Here is a 19,175-nt window from a genome sequence, read left to right as displayed (position 1 = left end):
AATAACAAGAACAATAATATTTCATTATGCATTCTACATCCACGATACTATGCCAAGTGTTTGCGATAGGCAGGATAATGGCCCCCAAAGATACCTATGTCTCAATGCCTGGAATCTGTGAATATGTCACCTTACATTGTAAAGGGACTTTGCAGATGTGATTAAAGTTAAATAACTTGAGATGGCGAGATTAGATGGATTAGCTGGGTGGACCCAATATATTCACATGAGTCTTTAAAAGTGGAGAATGAAAGAGATGGCAGCATGAGAAGGATTTGATCCACTGTTGCTGGCTTCGAAGATGGCAGAAGGAGGCCACAAGCCAAGGAATGTAGGAAGCCTCCAGAAGGAGAAAATAAGATAATTGATGTTTCCCTATCCCCTCTATAAAGAAATGCAGCCTGATGATTCCTTGATTTTAGCTCAGTGAGATCCATGTCAACTTTTGACTTACACAACTCTGCAATAATAAATTCGGTAGAAGAATCCATTATTAGTTTGATTTATGTCTTAAACTATGTTTAAACCAAAAGTTAGAGTTTAAGTAACTTAGTTAGGTTTCTCAGTTATAAATGGCACAACCAGTATTCAAAGCCTGGGCTATCTGACACCCTTTCAGTTTTCAAAACTCAAGCCTTCACATGACCATCCATCCACCACTACTTTCAATTCGAGTCGTCTACACCCAAAAGCCTTCATGCATGCTGATGTGCCAAACCGAATGTTAACAGGTTGTCACTTGTGCATGCTTATACCTTGCACATAAAGGTTTTTTATTGTTGTGTTTCCTCACAGTAAATTTCTCGAGACCTTTGAAAACACTTTGCCTACCAAGTTGGGCAAATTCTAGGGCTGTGACTCTTTTCCCATTAGTCTCAGAAACTGTTTTGGAATAGTCACATATTTTTATTCTTATGGTTGAAAGAATGTTACTCTTATAAGAAAAATAAAGTTACTATAGTGGTATCATGTAAATTTTGTGCCAGAGCTTAGTACATGAAAATGAAACTAGTGTGCATACTGGTCAAAGCACCAATACACACACTGGTACACATACTTCAAAATATGACTCTTCTCACTGCCCTATTCTCATGCCAGCCTAGCAGAACAGTAGTTGGCAATTTAATTAAACTTTCTGAAAATTCCAGTTCAATGTTCCTCCATGAAATTACATAGCAACACACCTTGTTGGTACATTAATATTAACACCATTGAATCCAGGAAACATATCATAGTCTGTGATGTCATTTGACTTCATACTAATGTTTCTGAAACTTGGTAATCCAAATGGGAAGTACCAAATTGGAGACAGGAAAACTCTGCACTAGGAACTTGAAATAAGTCTCATTTATTGACTGTCAACATTTTACTACAGTAAACAGTAAAATATTCTTGCCTATCAAATCAGCAAATGTTTTTTAAAACACATAATACACAGTGTTGTGTTGCTGTGTTACAGTGGACTAGGCATTGTTTTACAATGTTTGCATGAACTTTCTGGAAGCAGATTTTCCAGTATATTTTATTGTCCTAAAATGTCCATAATATTCCATTTCTAAAACTTTATTGAAAGGAAGATATCAGAAATGCACGTATTTTATGTACAGGAAAATTTATTGCCCCATTATTTACAGTGGTAAAAATATAGATAAAAATTCTCAATGATGCAGAATATATAAAGCATTTATACCCAGTCCTGGGATGTTATGCAACCTTTAAAATTTGTGCATATAGCAGCTCAAGTGGATGGTCATGCTTGATCAGGAAATAGAAAAACAAGTTTCAGGGCTAAGACTAGTACAAGGAGCAAACAGTTTAGGATATAAAAGAAACAGAATTTGATACAGGAGCAAGAGGTCAGAGGCAAACCAGGTAATACAAGGTTAATGTATTGAAATTGTAGAAATAAACTTAAAAGAGAACAAACGATAACAACAGCAACAAAAACGGGTTGCTGCATGTTACTGTTTGAATATGTGTCCCATGTTGGAAATTTAATTCCCAAATTCATATCTTGATTAGATATGAAACCTTTGGGAGATAAGTAGGATTAGATAAGGTCATCATGATGGGACTGGTGGATTTATAACAAGAAAAAGAGATCTAGGCTGACACACATGCCCTTGCCCTTTTGCCATGTGATGCCCTCCACTATGTAATGACAGCACAAAACCTCTCTCCAGATGCTGGCACCGTGCTTTTGAATTTCCTAGCCTCCAGAACTGTGAGCTAAATATACTTCTTTCCTTCATAAATTACCTAGTATTTGGTATTGTGTTAGAGCACGAGGAAATAGATTAAGACACTATGTCAAAAACCATTTTGTTTATACTGCTGTTTAGAAAAGTTATTAAAACTCCATATCACCTACTAGCCCTCCACGGTCTGATAAAAGTCTCATTCACGTCTTTTCCTGGATCCAGCCACGTTGGATTTAGCAGTTTTCCTACCATGTTTATATGGCCAACACTCACCATTCAATTTTGGTGTGTAGAGAAATGTCACTCATCCTTACCTCTCCCTGTGAACTTCTGGCTATTCCTAATATTCCTATTTATTCCATTCCTCTCTGCTCCCACTGTATCTTGTTGCACATGCCTTCATTATAGTTCTTAATTCATTTATTAAAAGAAATATCGTATAATCTACATATATCTGGCATTGAACAAGATCCTGAGGGTGTAACAGTGAACACAATAGATATCACCCCAAATATTACATAGTTTGAAGTCTAGTGGGGGAAACAAATAAGTAAATGGGAAATTAAAATACTGTGTTATAATTACTCTATAAGTGGTATTCACAGAGATCTTTGCTATTGAAGGACCAATAATGTTAGCATCGCCTGGAAACTTGTTGTAAATGAAAAGAAAATTAGATCTTCTGAATTAGAACCTGCACTTTTGCAAGATACCTAGAGCATTAATGTGCTGTTCATATTTGTGAAGTGCTGGTATAGATCACCTAGGTGCTGGGACAATTTAGCCCATGTGATCAAGGGAGGCTAACCAAATGTAATCGATAATATGAGATCTGAGTGAGTGAAAAGGGTTTTGTCAGGGGAGCTAGTAATGAGGGCAGGAGAGTAGAGTAGGGTGAGGGGATGACAGAAGGTTAAGGAAATATTCCAGGCACAGTCAACAGCTGTGGTGTTTATCTGCTTGGCGGACTGAGGACCAAATTAGGGCACTGCAAAGTAGGGAAACTAAAAAGAAAAATTAAAAAAGGATAAAAAACCCTAGAGAGTTAAGCTTCCATTAGTTTATCCACAATCTGCAAATCAGAAAATCTAGGATAAAAAGCTATTTTAATTTTAATATAAATAAAAAATAAAACTGTTTTGAATTATATTTGAAACAGAGTTTAGGAATCAGTAAACATCATAATACTGCCTCAGAGAATAGAATGAAAGAAGGCTCAGACCTGAGCCAAACCATGCCATGTTTAGGAAACTGAAAATGAGTTCTGTGTGACTGAAGGAGAAAGAGTAGAAATGAATGTTTCTCCACCTCAAGGGGTCGCAAGGCCAGATTTCTGAGGACCTGGGAAGCCAAAGTATTGAAAGCAGGGTAATGTCCTGACCAGATTTGTGTTATAATGGTTGTCTATCTATCTGTCATATATATGAGTTCCTTGAGAGTAGATACTACACCTTTTCATCTCAACATTGGAACACGGTATCTGACACATACTAGGCGCTAAATGATAATTTAATAAAATTGCCATTTTAATGAAAACTAGTAATCATAAATAATAAAAATAAATAATTATAATGATTAATAACACATTTTGAGTGAGTGCAAAGTGTACTGTGCTAAGACCTTTTTATGGATCAATACTGGGTTACCTTATTTTACAAAATAGACTTATAAAGCAGTATAACTATTTTCTCCAAACTGAAAGCCAAAAACAGAGGTGATGTAGTTACACAGTTAGCCTAAGGTCACACGATTGGTGACAGAACTGAGCTTTGGTCTAAGGTTGTCTTGTTCCAAATACTTTCAGTTGAACCAATGCTATGTTGACTCTTTTTTTTTTAAATTTTAATTTTTTATTTTTTTTTTTTGAGATGGAGTCTCGCTCTGTCGCCCAGGCTGGAGTACAGTGGTGCGATCTCGGCTCACTGCAAGCTCCACCTCCCGGATTCATGCCCTTCTCCTGCCTCAGCCTTTTTAGTAGCTGGGACTACAGGCGCCCGCCACCACGCCCGGCTAATTTTTTTGAATTTTTTTTAGTAGAGATGGGGTTTCACTGTGTTAGCCAGGATGGTCATGATCTATATTGACTCTTAATGGACAGGTGGGTGTAGGCAAGTGTTTAACATACTTAAGTCCTGGGACAGTACAATTAGAATAGACAACCAGTCAAAATGAATATTGATCATTATGCCCTTCTTGTAACCACTGATTGTTAGGTCATGGCTGGTGAATGGTTTAAATGTCTGGAGTTTGCACTAAAAAAGAGCCTGAAGTTCTTCTGTGTCCCATTTTCTGCAGCTGTGTGTAGAAGATCAGCCTGCACATGTGTCTGTGAGCATGAACCAGTGCTCCTCAGACTGGAATTCCTAGCATGGATAGTAAAATTTTCACATTTATTTCCCTGTAACAGCCTGGACATCTGTTTTTGCTTCTGTATCTTGAAAGCTTCTATTTAAATTGTGCATTTTTTCCCACGGAGTCTCACACATTATGTTGCACATTTATCTGGGACTGTTAAGATTTCCCCCCAACCCGCTGAAGTATTTCTGGGGGAAGATTGTGTTTCAATTAGTCCAGAAGATACCTAAAAAGAGAGCATATTTTCTCAGGTTCTTTGTGAACTTCTGGGAAAAAATGCGTCTTTCCAGATTTTCCTAGAGATCTAGCATCTTGTAACATAAGAAGAAGAAAAAAATTAAACAGGTATCTGCTCTGTAGCAACTCTAATGGGAATAGTTACCATGTCCTCTTCTTCCATATAGCAGGCCTTTGCAAGGTAATGTCCTCTTGATACAGCCTCTTATACCAAGAAACATGTTTAAATAGTTGTCCTTGAAACTTACCAACCTTCCAAGCTCACCATTAATTGTGAAACACTGTATTAATGAAAAAGCTGAAAGTCATTTATGAGCGTTCACGGCTTAAATAGAAGCTGTCTGTCAAACATGGTTAATTCTCCACCACAGTGGTAAACATACTGGTAGCAGTTTTAGGACAGTTAGAGCAGCCTAGTATCTCTGTAAGCTAGCAAGGGACACACAAGGGACTCATAAAGTTTTGTAGTCTTCCTTTAGTCACTTCCTCTTAAGTTGTCATTTTCTGCGACTATGCACAGGTTAGCAACAACTCCCAGGAAATTCAGGGGAGGGCTTGGGCCCTCAATCAGAAAACCACTGCACTACCTTCAGTGAATGTAGTAACTCAGCAACCCCTTTCCTATTTGGGTTCCATGTCTTATGATTGCTGTGAAATTGGCAAATGGCAGCTGAGCAAACTCAGCTGTTAATGATCCGTTAACACCACCACTTCTTTTCTCTGGCTCTATGTACATTGGTCCCACAGCTATTTAGGGTTCAAATTGCTCTTGAATGAGACCTGAAATTGCAGTTCATCTGTAGAATTATCTTTTGGGGAAGAAAGAGTGAAGACAGACTGAAAATATGTTGCCTTTTGCAATTTGTTATTTGGAGCACAAAGGGTTAGCAGAACTCAGCTCTATGGGGTTCTCACCTAGGAATTTGTTTTTCTGTTGGGTAAATGACTCTCACCAGGTGACTTCTAGGCTCCTTATAAAGGCTCTTTCTCTCAAATCTGGTAGTTCTCCTATTCCTGAATTTTCTCCCTATGTTTTCTCCTGGCAGAAGAGGACCTCTTTGTCAAGGGGCAGGGCTGATCAGGGGCTGATTCCGCAGCTGTAGTAGTACAGAACCTTTCTGCAAGTTAGTGATGTTGAGACAACTCTCACTTGCTTTGTGTTCATAGATTCTCTGCTGTGTGGGATGATCCTTCAAATAGCAGGGGGCAGGATCAAATAACCTCACCTTCCAGACCCCAGAATTCTTCTGCGCGCAAGGTCAGTGTTGTGGTGCACTGAAGACATTTATAAATAGATCAGGTACTGTATAACCTTCAGATAGTATATGAAGTCAACACAGAAGTGTTCAGAGTAAATTAGTGAGCATGAACTCAGTAGTATATTTTCATACATTATGTCAACTCAAAAATATTGTTGTAGCATTCAAAATAGTTATTCCAAATATAGACTACAGTCATCAGCATGTGTTTGTTCATTCCACAGTAAAAAAAAAAAAAAAAAAAAAATTAAATAAAGAGTTTGCGAGAGCATGGCGTTTGGAGTAAGAACAGAGCTCAATTCCTGAATCTGTCATTGGCTTGTTGGATGAATTTGAGAACATCATATGGTTCCTCTGAGACTCGATTATCTCATCTTACCCTGCTTTCTCATCCATAAAAGGGAGTTATTAATACCCAATAATGGTGTTGTGATAGTAATGAATGTGAAGCATTGTCATGAGGGCTATTTCGATGTTCCTGGTAGTCTGGTGACAGGGATGTTTAAGTTATAGGCCCTGTCATGGAAGAATTCTCAGTAGGGGAGAAAGAGACACTTAAAGAGATCTGTTTAAGAAGAGTTTAATATTTGCTTGTTAGTTTTAGTGCAGGACAACTCAAGACTGGTTTAAGAATCATAGAATTTTTTTAAAAAGCTATTCTTGGCTGGGTGCGGTGGCTCACACCTGTAATCCCAGCACTTTGGGAGGCTAAGTTGGGCGGATCATGAGGTCAGGAGATCGAGACCATCCTGGCCAACATGGTGAAACCCCCGTCTCTACTAAAATACAAAAAATTAGCTGCGAGTGGTGGTGGGCGCCTGTAGTCCCAGCTACTCGGGAGGCTGAGGCAGGAGAATCGCTTGAACCTGGGAGGAGGAGGTGATTGTGCCATTGCACTCCAGCCTAGAGACAGAGCAAGACTGTCTAAAAAAAAAAAAAAAAGAAAAAAGAAAAAAGAAAAATAAAGCTGTTCTTGGACCCATGTTTGCTAATAGAGTTCCCTCTGGTACAAGAATCCTATTATGTTTCCCTTTGATTGCAGGAGTTGAAGAAAGATGCTATGAGCTGTGTGCAGTGGAAAGAGGGACTCAGAGATTCAGCGAAGTAAATTATTTGGCACTTAGGAGACATTAAATACATGACCACTAATTTTATTAGAAATATAGCTGAGTACTTACTCTGTTGGGTTTTTCTTTTATGTTTTATTTTTGCTGTTTACAATATAGCTATTCTATTTATTTTTATTGTGATAAAATCACACTTGTAATCCCAGCACTTTGGAGGCCAAGGCAGATGTATTCCTTGAGTTCAATAGTTCAAGACCAGCCTGGGCAACATGGTGAAACCCCATCTCTACAAAACATTTTAAAAAAATTATCCAGGCATGATGGTGTGTGCCTGTAGTCTCAGCTACTTTACAGGTACTTTACTTGGCAGGCTGAGGCAGAAGGATCGCTGGAGCCTGAAAGTTTGAGGCTGCAGTGAGCAGTGATTGCACCACTGTACTCCATCCACCCTGGGCAACAGAGCAAGACCCTGTAAAAAAAAAAAGAAAGAAAAGAAAGAAAAGAACACTTAACATGAGATTTACTCAAACTTTTAATCACACAATACAGTATTGTTAACTATAAGCAAAATGTTGTATATCAGATCTCTGGAACTAATTCTTCTTTAGTAACTGAAACTTTATACCTGTTTAACAGCGTCTCCCCCATTTTTCCCTCTTCCTGTGTCTGTTGCAATCACTATTCGACTTTCTGTTTCTATGAGTTTGGCTAAGGGATACTTCCAATATAAGTGGAATCATGAAGTATTTCATTTCAGGTTCATCCATGTTGTAGCATGTGTCAGAATATTACTGCTTTTAAGGTTGAATAGTATTCTATGACATGCATGTCTTGTGCTTTCTTTATCCATTCATTTGTTGATTGATATTTAGGTTGTTTCCATGTGTTGGCTATTGTAATTAATTCTGCAATGAACATGGAAGTGCAGATATCTCTTTGACTATTTATTTCCTTTGGATATATACTCAGATTGGATGTGCTGTTTTTCACAGTGGTTGCATGATTTTACATTCTCACCAACTGTGTACAATAGGTCCAGTTTCTTCTCATTCTTGTCAACACTTGACATCTTTTTATATTTTATATTTGTTGGCCATTTGTATGTTTTCTTTGGAGAAATCTCTATTCAAGTCCTTTGTCCTTTTTTTTTTTTGAGACGGAGTCTCCCTCTCTCCCAGGCTGGAGTGCAGTGGGCTATCTTGGCTCACTGCAAGCTCCGCCTCCCAGGTTCACGCCATTCTCCTGCCTCAGCCTCCCAAGTAGCTGGGACTACAGGCGCCCACCACCACGCCTGGCTAATTTTTTGTATTTTAGTAGAGACGGGGTTTCACCGTGTTAGCCAGGATGGTCTCGATCTCCTGACCTCGTAATCCGCCCGCCTCGGCCTCCCAAAGTGCTGGGATTACAGGCATGAGCCACCGTGCCCGGGCTTTGTCCATTTTTAAATTGAGTTATTTGTGTTTTTGCAACTGAGTTGTAGGAGTTCCTTATATATTTTGAATATTAACCCCTAATCAGATATATGGTTTGCAAATTGGGCTTATTTACTATAATAAAAAGAACATTAAATTGAGAGGTTGCTTCCTCATTTTTAAAATAAAGAGTGTATGATCTTAAGGTCATTACTTGCTCTCTACTTCAACTGGGAAAATAAATGTTTTTATCACTAGGTTCAAATTTGAGCAAAGTCCTTGTCTCAAAGATAAATATCAGATTATTGAGAAAACTGTTTGTTTTCCTCCTATGTTAAAATATGTTCTTATGGTTGCATGAATTTAACTTATAATTTGAGGGGGCCACATATCAGAAATCACACATATGTGGAAATATTAAGTGCTGGGGTTTATCACTATTTTCAGAAGCAGTTCATTCATTTATTCAACAGATACTTTTAGATGTTGTTGTGCTAGCCATTTTTTCTGGCTCTAAGATCATAGGTCTGAGGAAAAATGGTCCTTGTATTTTCCTGGGAATCATTTTTACCTTAGTGGCCATGCCTCCTCAATTTCGTTAGAGGATGCTTCTTCTGGTCTTTTCTTTAAATACTGCTGTTCCCCAGCACTCTGTCCTCAGACTTCATTTCCTTTAGGTTTATTACCCTACGATATTTGTCACTGATCCTGTGACTTCAACCATAGACATTAGTTTCACAACTCTCAAGCTCCATTATCAGGGCACGAGTCATTTTCCCTAGGATGTGGAAGTTGGTTCATGTCTCGATTCTTGTATGTAAAGTTGCAGGTGAAAAAGTGAAGCTTATCTTCTAACTGAGATCCAAGTGTTGACTCAAAAATCCATATATTTTGTTTTGTCTTGCATTGCCTCTCAATTCAGAATTTCCAGCATATATATATATATATATATATATATATATATATATATATATTTTAGTGAGAACTCAAAGAGACTTCCTATATTGAACATTTCTCCTTCTTCTCAAATACCTAGAGAAATGCCCTCTTGAACGCACTTTCTGTAACCAATTATTCTTACTGATGTCTAAGTTCCTGTCTATTCATTCAGGGGATTGCAATGAAGATAACCAAGTTAACTTACACTCAAATATTTTCTTTCTCAGAGTCATGTACAAACCTTCTTAAAGTAGCAAGTCTGATTCTAATGCACACACTAACACTGTAGGTATTTAATTTTTTTGAGTAAATACATGCATGAGTGAGTGAAAGGGGAACATAGATATGTTAAAAACCAAACATTCTTTCTATAGATAAAAAACAGTGTCAGAAAACTTAAGACAAGAAGCAATATACAGAAACTTTTTCAGTCCTACAGATTTATGGATCTAGGTGAGCAAACACTTAGATCTCCAGAGAAAACCTCTTTCCCCCAGCCAATCTATTCTCAATACCCTTTTGCAGAAATGGAAAATCAAGAAACTTGCTCAGGTAAATACTCCAGTTATTATCCATGACTTTCCAATGAGTTCCTTTGTTCTTGTTAAGGTTATTTAAGCCATCTTTTTTTTTCAGGCAGAATTTCATTTGAACATAATCAACTTCTCAATTATTACCTGTATAAACAAACCTTTTTTCTATTATCACCCACTGTGGTCCATTTAGATTTAATTGTTTCTTTCCTGGTACTTAGTTTTATGTATTTGTTTTTTCACTCAGCAGCTGTTGTGTATTTATTTGATCAGGAGTATTTTACTAGAAAATGTTTAATATTATCTTGTCATCTTACTTTCATTGGGTCACATGGACTTATAAACTTTAATGCACCTTAGGGTTTTTGCCTCAGAAACTGAGAACTGAAGAAAAGCAGGGTGAATTTCCTGTTGTGCTTCTTATGGTTGCCCAGAAATATCCTGTCTGCCCATGTACATACAGTCATAGAACTGAAAATATTTTCTATTATTGAATCTAATTTCCTGTTTTATATATGTATATATAAATATCCTGAAGCCTAGATGGAGTATAATGGGAATCTTGCTAAAAACCAGGTTTCGTTACACAGTTTAGTGTCTGTGTCCTCTCCCAGTTCATTCAAGAACACATCTAAGAAAACAGTAAGTGGCTATGCATTTTCAATGAAGAATAGGATGTGGTTCTCTAGTGATCGTAAATTGTATGGTGTATAGAAGAGAGTGAAAATACTTTTCTTCTCCATTATTACAGGACGTGGTTCTTTTCCTCGAAGACATCTGCTTCTTCACTCATCATGCCATCCTTCAACCAGAGCATTTTCCACTCTGCAGTCTTCTTCCTTACTGGCATCCCTGGCCTTGAAACCCCTCAGACCTGGACCTCCATCCCATTCTGTTGTCTCTATGTCATTGTTATCTCTGGAAATGGCATGATCCTGTTTGTCATCATCACTGAGTCGAGCCTCCATGAACCCATGTACTATTTTCTCTCCATGCTATCCTTCATGGACCTAGATCTGTGTCTTTCTACATTGATCACCATGCTGGGTATTTTCTGGTTCAATGCTCGAGAAATCAGTTTTGATGCCTGCATTGGCCAAATGGCTTCACATTCATGGAGTCCTCAGTACTTTTGGCAATGGCTTTTGACCGCTTCATTGCCATCTGTAACCCACTGAGATATGCCACAATCTTAACCAATTCATGGATTATTAAAGTGGGCTTTGCAATTGTTTTTGGGGGGACAACAGCTCTAGTGCCTCTACTCCTGCTCCTTAAATGCCTCTCCTTCTGTCGTAGTCATGTGCTCCACCATTCCTACTGCTTCCACCCTGATGTGATGAAGCTCTCATGCACAGACACATCGATCAACAGTGCATTTGGCCTGGCCATTGTTTTCTCTACTGCTGGCTTGGACTCCGTCTTGATCCTCCTCTCCTATGCTCTGATCATCCACTCTGTGCTCTGAATTGCCTCCCCAGAGGAGCGGAAAAAGGCTTTTGGTACCTGTGTCTCTCACATCAGTGCAGTTACCATCTTCTACATCCCCATGATCAGTTTGTCACTAGTGCACAGATTTGGAAAGCATGCCCCTCCTCTTGTGCACACGCTCATTGACAATGTTTATCTGCTTATCCCTCCTGTAATGAATCCCATAATCTACAGTGTAAAGACAAAGCAAATTCGCAAGACTGTGCTCAAAGTATTTCTCTCTAAGCTAATTTAGGGAAGTTTGAGTGTACTCCTTCTTTACCAAGACTTCCCTGACCCATGTTTGAGCATTCAGTACTGTGAGTTACTGTTGTTTATTGAAAAAGCTGGTTTCAACATGCTTTCTCTCTATTCTGACGATCCATTAACTTACTGTTTACACAGTTCTAAATGGTGGGTTATTTGAGGGCAGAGATTATGCCGGTACATCTGATCCTGTCATGAATACTGAACCTAGCACAGTATAGGACCACAGTTAAAACATGTCTGAAAGCATGCACAAGTAAAGTCAAACTTGGAGTTTAGGCAGTCTCACCACCTCTAGAGTATGTAGCTATGCAAGGTAGGTCTCACATAACATAGATCAGTAGGCAAAGTCTAGTCTAGGTTTTAGTAATTCTTACAGTTTATTTGTAATGATTCATTATTCCACCAGACAGATTGTAAATGGCTGAAGAATATGAATAAGAACAATAAGCAAGAAGTATGAATAAAAGGACTACTTTCCTAATTCTTAAAAGAGTATTTGAGGTCACTTTGGTAAATGCATTTGTATTTTAATAGTAAAAGATCTGGGGGTCCATTGTTTAAATATATGTCTAAAGAAGAAAAATGGGCAAGGATGTAAAGATATATTGTGATGTTCAACACATCATTCATTATACATTGCAATGAAAATGTGGAAACTGCTTAAACAATTACTTTAGGGTATTGACTAAATAAAATATAAAATACAATGCAACAAGTTAAATACCAATACAAATATAAATTACATTTTGTTAAAAAAAGATAGGTTAGTATACAAAGTACTTACTATTGTGTATATATTTCATGTGAATATGTGTACATGTATATTAAAAAGTATAAATAAACATATCCCAAACATTAAAACAGCTTATATTTGATAGCTGGATATTGTTTTGTTGACATATTCTTTATACTTTCCTGCATTTTATAAATGTTCAATAATGAGGGTTTCTTTTTCTTTTTAGATAATGAAGTAATTTCCACTTAACACCTTTCCACAAAACAAAACTTTTTTAGTTCTTCATCTTCCATAAGATCTTCATTCCAATGGGTCTTCACAGATCTGGCCTCATACAACACACTGAATACACTCATTAGATGACATCCACTTTCTACTTGCATCTATCTGTTTTCTCAATGTGGTCCAGCATCTGTGCATCCAAACCACTTGACACTTGTTTTTAAGGTGCAGATTCCTCAATTCTGCTCCAGAACTACTTAAACAGAAGTGCTTGAGATGGAGCCCACAAATTTGCACTTTAACAAGACATTTATGGAATATCATGTATGACAGAGTAACAGTTTTCTGGGGTCTATCCACTTTGATGAATTATGTATATTCCTGAAAAACACCAGGAATATATTGCCTTTCAGTCTTTGATTATTTTGCTCTCTCTGACTGAAATACCCACCTCCTTCTTTTCCTGATTGTTCCATTTATTATTCTTTCAGGTGCTGTTAATAAATCTTTGTCTTATAGTTAGTCAGATTTCTCTTCCCCTACTGACCTGAAGCTTTTGAAAATGGGCATTGGACTTTGGGGATTGATGTATCTTGCACAGATACAAGCACTGTGCTTTATTAATAATAGCTACTTAATGCACACTTATTGAATTAAATTTATTTTTATATAACTTCACATATATACTTACATATTTTGAGCATCTTCATTTTGGCAAACACTGTGTAAGGGAGGTACTAGGGATAAAACAGTGAACAGGGAAGGCACAAGCTTCATTCTTAAGGTGTTTAAATCTGACTAAACATATCTAAATTAAAACAATATTTTAATGAGTTGTTACTTACAAACTGTGTACAAAACATTATACCATATACTAAGAGTAGTCATAGATGGCGGTCTCTCTTTCTCCCAGTAGGAGCCTGAACCAGTGGAAAAACAAGCAGCTTAGGAAATACTTGACTTGATAAGAAAAATATAGCTCCTAGAAATTTGCTGTTTAATAGAGAAAATATAATATGCATTCATTTCTAAGCAATACAAGCACAAACATAAATTATTTAAATTTCATATGGATAGGAAAAGTTTTGAAAAGTAATTTTGAAGTTGGGGCAACCACATTTTTGGGTGCATCTTAAAATAAATGTACTAAGAATGTTACTGTGAAAGCAACGATTTTGATTCATGCTTTAATAATGTAATTTATGAGGTGTCAATTACAGATAATCTTGCATAGTATAGTTATATGTACCTTAATAAAATCCACTTTGAAGTATATTTATTTTCTCTCTTGAAATACTTTATATTTTTTCTTATTTCTAAGTTATTTTTCTTTCAGTATTAAAGCTTATACTTCTTATTTTTCCCCGCTATCTATGTTATACTCTAAATTCAACAACATCCGATACTACGGTCTATACATTTTGCTTTGCTTTTATTTATAGTCCATCTGAAAAAATGGTTGTTTAAAACTGTCAGAACTAATGCTGAAAATAGTAGTCTGATTAATCTGAGGTAGACTTGGAAAGAGTGGGCGATGGGGTATTGAGGTTCTGTTTGAGAATGTCTTCTAAATTGACATTTCTGTAAACTGATATATCAGAGTTTACAAGGAAAATGTGATATCTGTACCATTCAGGTTGATATTGAAACCAAGCAGAGAGCTGCAATATATTAGGGATTCTCAAATTAGGTGCCCAACTTCCTCAGCTGCTTCATGTGGAGCTGTAAAAATGACGAGTTAACGGGTGCAGCTCACCAAGATGACAGTTGTATACATATGTAACAAATCTGCATGTTGTGCACAGGTACCCTAGAACTTAAAATATAATAAAAATAACAGTAAAATAAATAAATAACAAGAATAAAATGAGTTTTTCTAGGGAAGAGAAAAGATTAAGTTCCATGCTGAGTAATTTGTATTATGTTATTTAGACTCAAATGACTTAGGATGCCTAAAAGATCTTCATGCCTAACATAGATCCTGTCTCCCTATTTAGCTTCATCTCTCCACTACACTGGCACCGGGAGTTCCAAGCGAGCTGAGTCTGCTATTAGTCACCTTCTGTTCTTCCTACGCTCTGTGCTCCATGTCTCCTGACAGACCTGGTTCTGAGTTTCCTGCAGCATAAACACAACTCTTCTGTGCTGTCATCATAAATATCCCTTATTGTAATCACCGAGTTTTATGTCTGTTTCCACAAAGGGTTCCCTCCAAGGAGCTCTGGAGGGAAAAGACTCTGTTTTATTCTCTGTATTACCAGTATGAAGTCCTAGAATATGAAAGATACTTCAAATGTTCCATGAAAGAATAAATGAAGATTTTTTGGGGGGATGGAGTGAAGCACAAGCAGAGGGGTTTCTAAAAATATACAAAATTCACCTAAATAATATAGGAGGAAGATAAGTTTATCAGTTGGGTGTGGGAGTGGTATGAAGATGAGGGGCGATCTTGTGGGGTTTTTTTGGAGGGTGTGGTTACTCACAAATTTACTTTTAAGAAAATTTTGCATATACATAAGATCAAAGACCTGTAACAGCAGTCCCTTCATGGAAACTATAAAAGTACATGAAGTAGAAGGAGAAGGAAGCCATGAAGTAGAATGAACCCTTGGGAAGCTTCAGACTTGGGGGGATGCAGAAATCTTCACCAGGAGCTTATTAAGAGCTTTCAGGCATCCTGAGATATGGCTTCTTATATATGCTACCTATTTCCGGGTAGAACACATCCCCAGCTCCTCAGGCCCCTTTATGGAGAACAGTGTGGGAAAGAACATATCCTTATACTTTGTAAGTAAAACTGCTGCATTCAGGAAAAACATTAGACTTTACATGCCTGGTTTCTTTTAAGAATGAGGGAGACTTTATTAACTGCAGAAAGCTCTTGTGGGTGCCTAAGGAAAATTGTGGAAATCTATTTTCTGATATCTGTATTTTCTAGGAACATTCTATTCTGACTGAGGAGGTTTGATTGGTCTATGAGCCATTTGTTTTGCTGCTTAGAGCAGGCTGTTAATGTGTCCATGCAATTTTAAGTCTCCTGGTTAGTTGTGTCACATTTTATAACTGCCACTCAAAGTCCTGAGGTCAACGGCCACTACCACCATCACACACTGCCCCTGCCATTCTTATCTTCATCCTCATGTTCATTTACCAATATCAAGTGACTTCCACGTCCTGCACACTGGTCAACATATTATATGTTTTACAATGTTATCTCATTTAATCCTTTTAATCCTTATGAAGTAGTGCCAATGGTGAACTACCAGTTTCACATTAGTGAAATCTGATGTAAAGTGCTTATTTGGAAAACTCTGGCTAGCTCTAGATGGCAGAGACGAAATTTGAACCTAGGTTTGTATGATTGTATAACAATATCACTTACTCTGTAATCAGAGAAAAGAGATAAGTCAAGGTAGCCCAGGACAGAACTTGCAACACATTCTTACAATGGGTCTGGAGTGTTATCTTGATATAATAGGAAGAGAATTACTGTCAACAAATGGGAGGGCACATAAAAGTTAACCCTCCAATACTAGGACAGAGTCTTCCATCAGTAAAACCCCAAACCTCTTTCTCTCTCTCTGTCTCTCTCTCTCTCTCACACACACACACACATACATTACTCAGTTTGTGAGAACACTGGAGAGCTCTGTGCGATTCTTCCAGAAGCCACATATATAATTTTAGGCAACACAGCATGTTTTAAATAGACAAAATTGAATGTGTTGAAGTCCTGAGATATGTTCAGAATCTTAGTTAACAACTCTTGGATTGAATTTACATCAACATGTATATATTGTATGCCCACACTTCTCAAAATATATTTCAAGGTATTGGGAATATAATGATGAAAAAACAATGATCTACCTTCCAGTAACTTAATTTTGTTAGAGAGGCAATTTTCAAATAACCCATGATCATACAATGGAATAAACACTATTCTAGATGCATAAATAGAAAATAATATAACTCCAGAGGAAGAAGTAAGTTCTTCTGACTTAGAATAGGTGACGTCACCAAATGCTTCCTGAAATAAATTCATGTTTAATTTACACATGGTTCAGTGGATCAAATAATGGATCTAAAAATTTTTGTCTTATTCAAAAAAGAGAGAACTACATGAATTAAGCGAGCACATTAGTGTGAAAGAACTTGCTATATTTGGTAGTTTGGTGAAGTAAGGAAAAGCCCAGGTAGAGTATATAAAAAGATTTCTGAGGGTAGGAAGAAAGGTCACTGATAAAACTAGAAGATAAATATGGTCAATCAAGAGACTTTTCAGAAGTTGAACCTATAAAGATTTGGAGACTAGATAGTCTTGACAGGTGGGGTTAGTAGGATTCTAAAAGGGCCCTAAAGATTTTTGTCCATCCTGGCGTACTTGTTTTGAGCAATACCCATGCCTTGGGTGTGTGACTAGGGCCTGTGAATGTGATGGGATATCACTCCCATGATTACATTACATTATATGGCAAAAGGGTTTAACAGATGTAACTAAGGTCCCTGATTACTTGACTTTGAGTTAATTAAAAGCAAGATTATCCTGCTAGGGCTTACCTAATCATAGAAGTCTTTAAAAGAGACAAGGATCTCGAAGGAGGTTCTCCTGCTGGATTTGAAGACCTAAGATGTCATGTTGTGAGAAGAACACATGACTGGGACTGAGAGTAGCCTCTAGAAGCTAAAAGCCCAGCAAGAAATTGGAGACCTCAACCATATACCAAAAGGAACTAAATTCCTACAGCAATCTGAGTGAGGATTTTAAGGACCCTCCTCTCCAATTAAGAACATGGTACTGGCTGGAACTTTAATTTCAATCTTGTGAGATCCTGAGTAGTGCATCTAGTTTTGCTGTGCTCAGACATCTGACTTACAGAACTGTGAGGTAATATACGTGTTTTGTTTAAAGCCGCTGAATTTTTACTAATTTCTTATGCAGTTATAGACAACTAATGCAACAAAGTATGCTTTGGTCAAAAACAGAACCAGATTTCAAATATAGGTATGAACCATGAGGTACAGAAATGAGGGTAGGCAAATCATTTTATGAGTTGTTGGTGTAGAAAAAGAGATACACATAGCAGGGATGCAGGCTAAGAAGAACGAAGAATGTTGTTCATCTGCATGTTCATATAGATTGTATGAATAGCACAAATCTCTTACCCTTTTGAAGTGAAGATGATAATTCCATACTTGAGCTCTCGTTCTTGTTGCCCAGGCTGGAGTGTAATGGCGTGATCTCAGCTCACTGCAATCTCCGCCTCCCAGGTTCAAGCGATTCTCCTGCCTCAGCCTCCTGAGTAGCTGGGGTTGCAGGTATGCGCCACTACGCCTGGCCAATGTTTTGTATTTTTAGTAGAGATGGGATTTCACCATGTTGGCCAGGCTGCTCTCGAACTCTTGACCTCAGGTGATCCACCTGCCTTGGCCTCCCAAAGTGCTGGGATTACAGGCATGAGCCACCATACCTGGCCTTCTCTTACCTCTTACACACTACCTTTTGGTACACTGTATTTCACACTTTAGCGGCATTTCTAAAATATCTGAAACTCCATTGCCTTTGAATATGCTTAGAATTTCTTTCATGATGATTTTCACTTATCAGCCTCTGCTCAACAATTCTTTACTTACTCAGAGAAGCTGTTTGACTCCATCCCCTCCAACTATCTAATATATATACCTCTGTATTTTAAATACAGTCTTATCATTTGTTTACACATTTGTTTTCTGAACTATCCTATTATTTCCTAACGATCCTCAGGGTAGGTGCAATACTTCACTTGGCTCTGTATGTCGACAGTCTGGATTGCAGCTTGAGCTCAGTAATGTTTGATGTTAAACTAAACTAACATCCAAGATAGATTGAGACTAGGTAATGGGGGTTGTCTGGAAAGCAGTAAGTGCACTTCTTTTTAACCTGAAAAGATGAAGAAAGGATGAGAAAAACATAGTTGTAGAGGAATTAACCAGTGGATATTACCTAAATTAGACAGAATATTTCCTTTTTTTTTTTTGTTCTCAGCTACCAGATAAAGAGAAAAGTAGATAAGTGAGGGTGGGGATTGGGGATAGATGTTGGAAAACAATGTGTGTATACATTTTTAACTTTAATTTTTCTCTTTAATGATAATAACTAACATTTGGTAAGTTTTTACCATAGTGAGATGCTCTGCTCAGATTTTCACATACATTAATTTAATCTTTACAACAGTCCTGTGGATATGCACACCATAGTTACTTTAGAGATGGAGAAAATGAGGCACATACAGTTTAGTAACTCATCATGTGGTAACCCAGCTGGTAAATGTCAGAGTAATTTAACCCAGTTAAAATTTATAACACGCAGCTGTAAGAAACGTCGACTTGGATGCAGGATAAAAATTCATAACATCAGACTATCCATAATACTTTCATATTGGAGGCCCCATATACTCTAATTATGGTTTATACATAAGTATATGTTTTTATTTCTAA

The 19,175-nt window shown here is 37.4% G+C and overlaps 1 protein-coding gene and 1 pseudogene across 2 annotated transcripts in view; both read left to right on the top strand.

Annotated features, from left to right (window-relative positions):
- The first annotated feature begins 5,794 nt into the window (after positions 1-5,794).
- Positions 5,795-19,175, top strand: part of LOC105468643 (matrix metallopeptidase 26) — a 363,923-nt gene continuing 350,542 nt past the window's right edge. For both annotated transcript variants that reach the window (XM_071073956.1, XM_011718839.2), the window contains exon 1: positions 5,795-6,051. The gene's annotated coding sequence lies outside the window, so the exon portion shown is untranslated. The remainder of the gene's footprint in view (positions 6,052-19,175) is intronic.
- Positions 10,798-11,729, top strand: LOC105468927 (olfactory receptor 51F2-like; annotated as a pseudogene).

The sequence above is a fragment of the Macaca nemestrina genome, chromosome 12 (assembly GCF_043159975.1).
Source record: "Macaca nemestrina isolate mMacNem1 chromosome 12, mMacNem.hap1, whole genome shotgun sequence".
NCBI classification, from domain to species: Eukaryota; Metazoa; Chordata; class Mammalia; order Primates; family Cercopithecidae; genus Macaca; species Macaca nemestrina.
The sequence above is the reverse complement of the archived record's forward strand: the minus strand, read 5'-3'. Positions and strand labels throughout refer to the sequence as shown.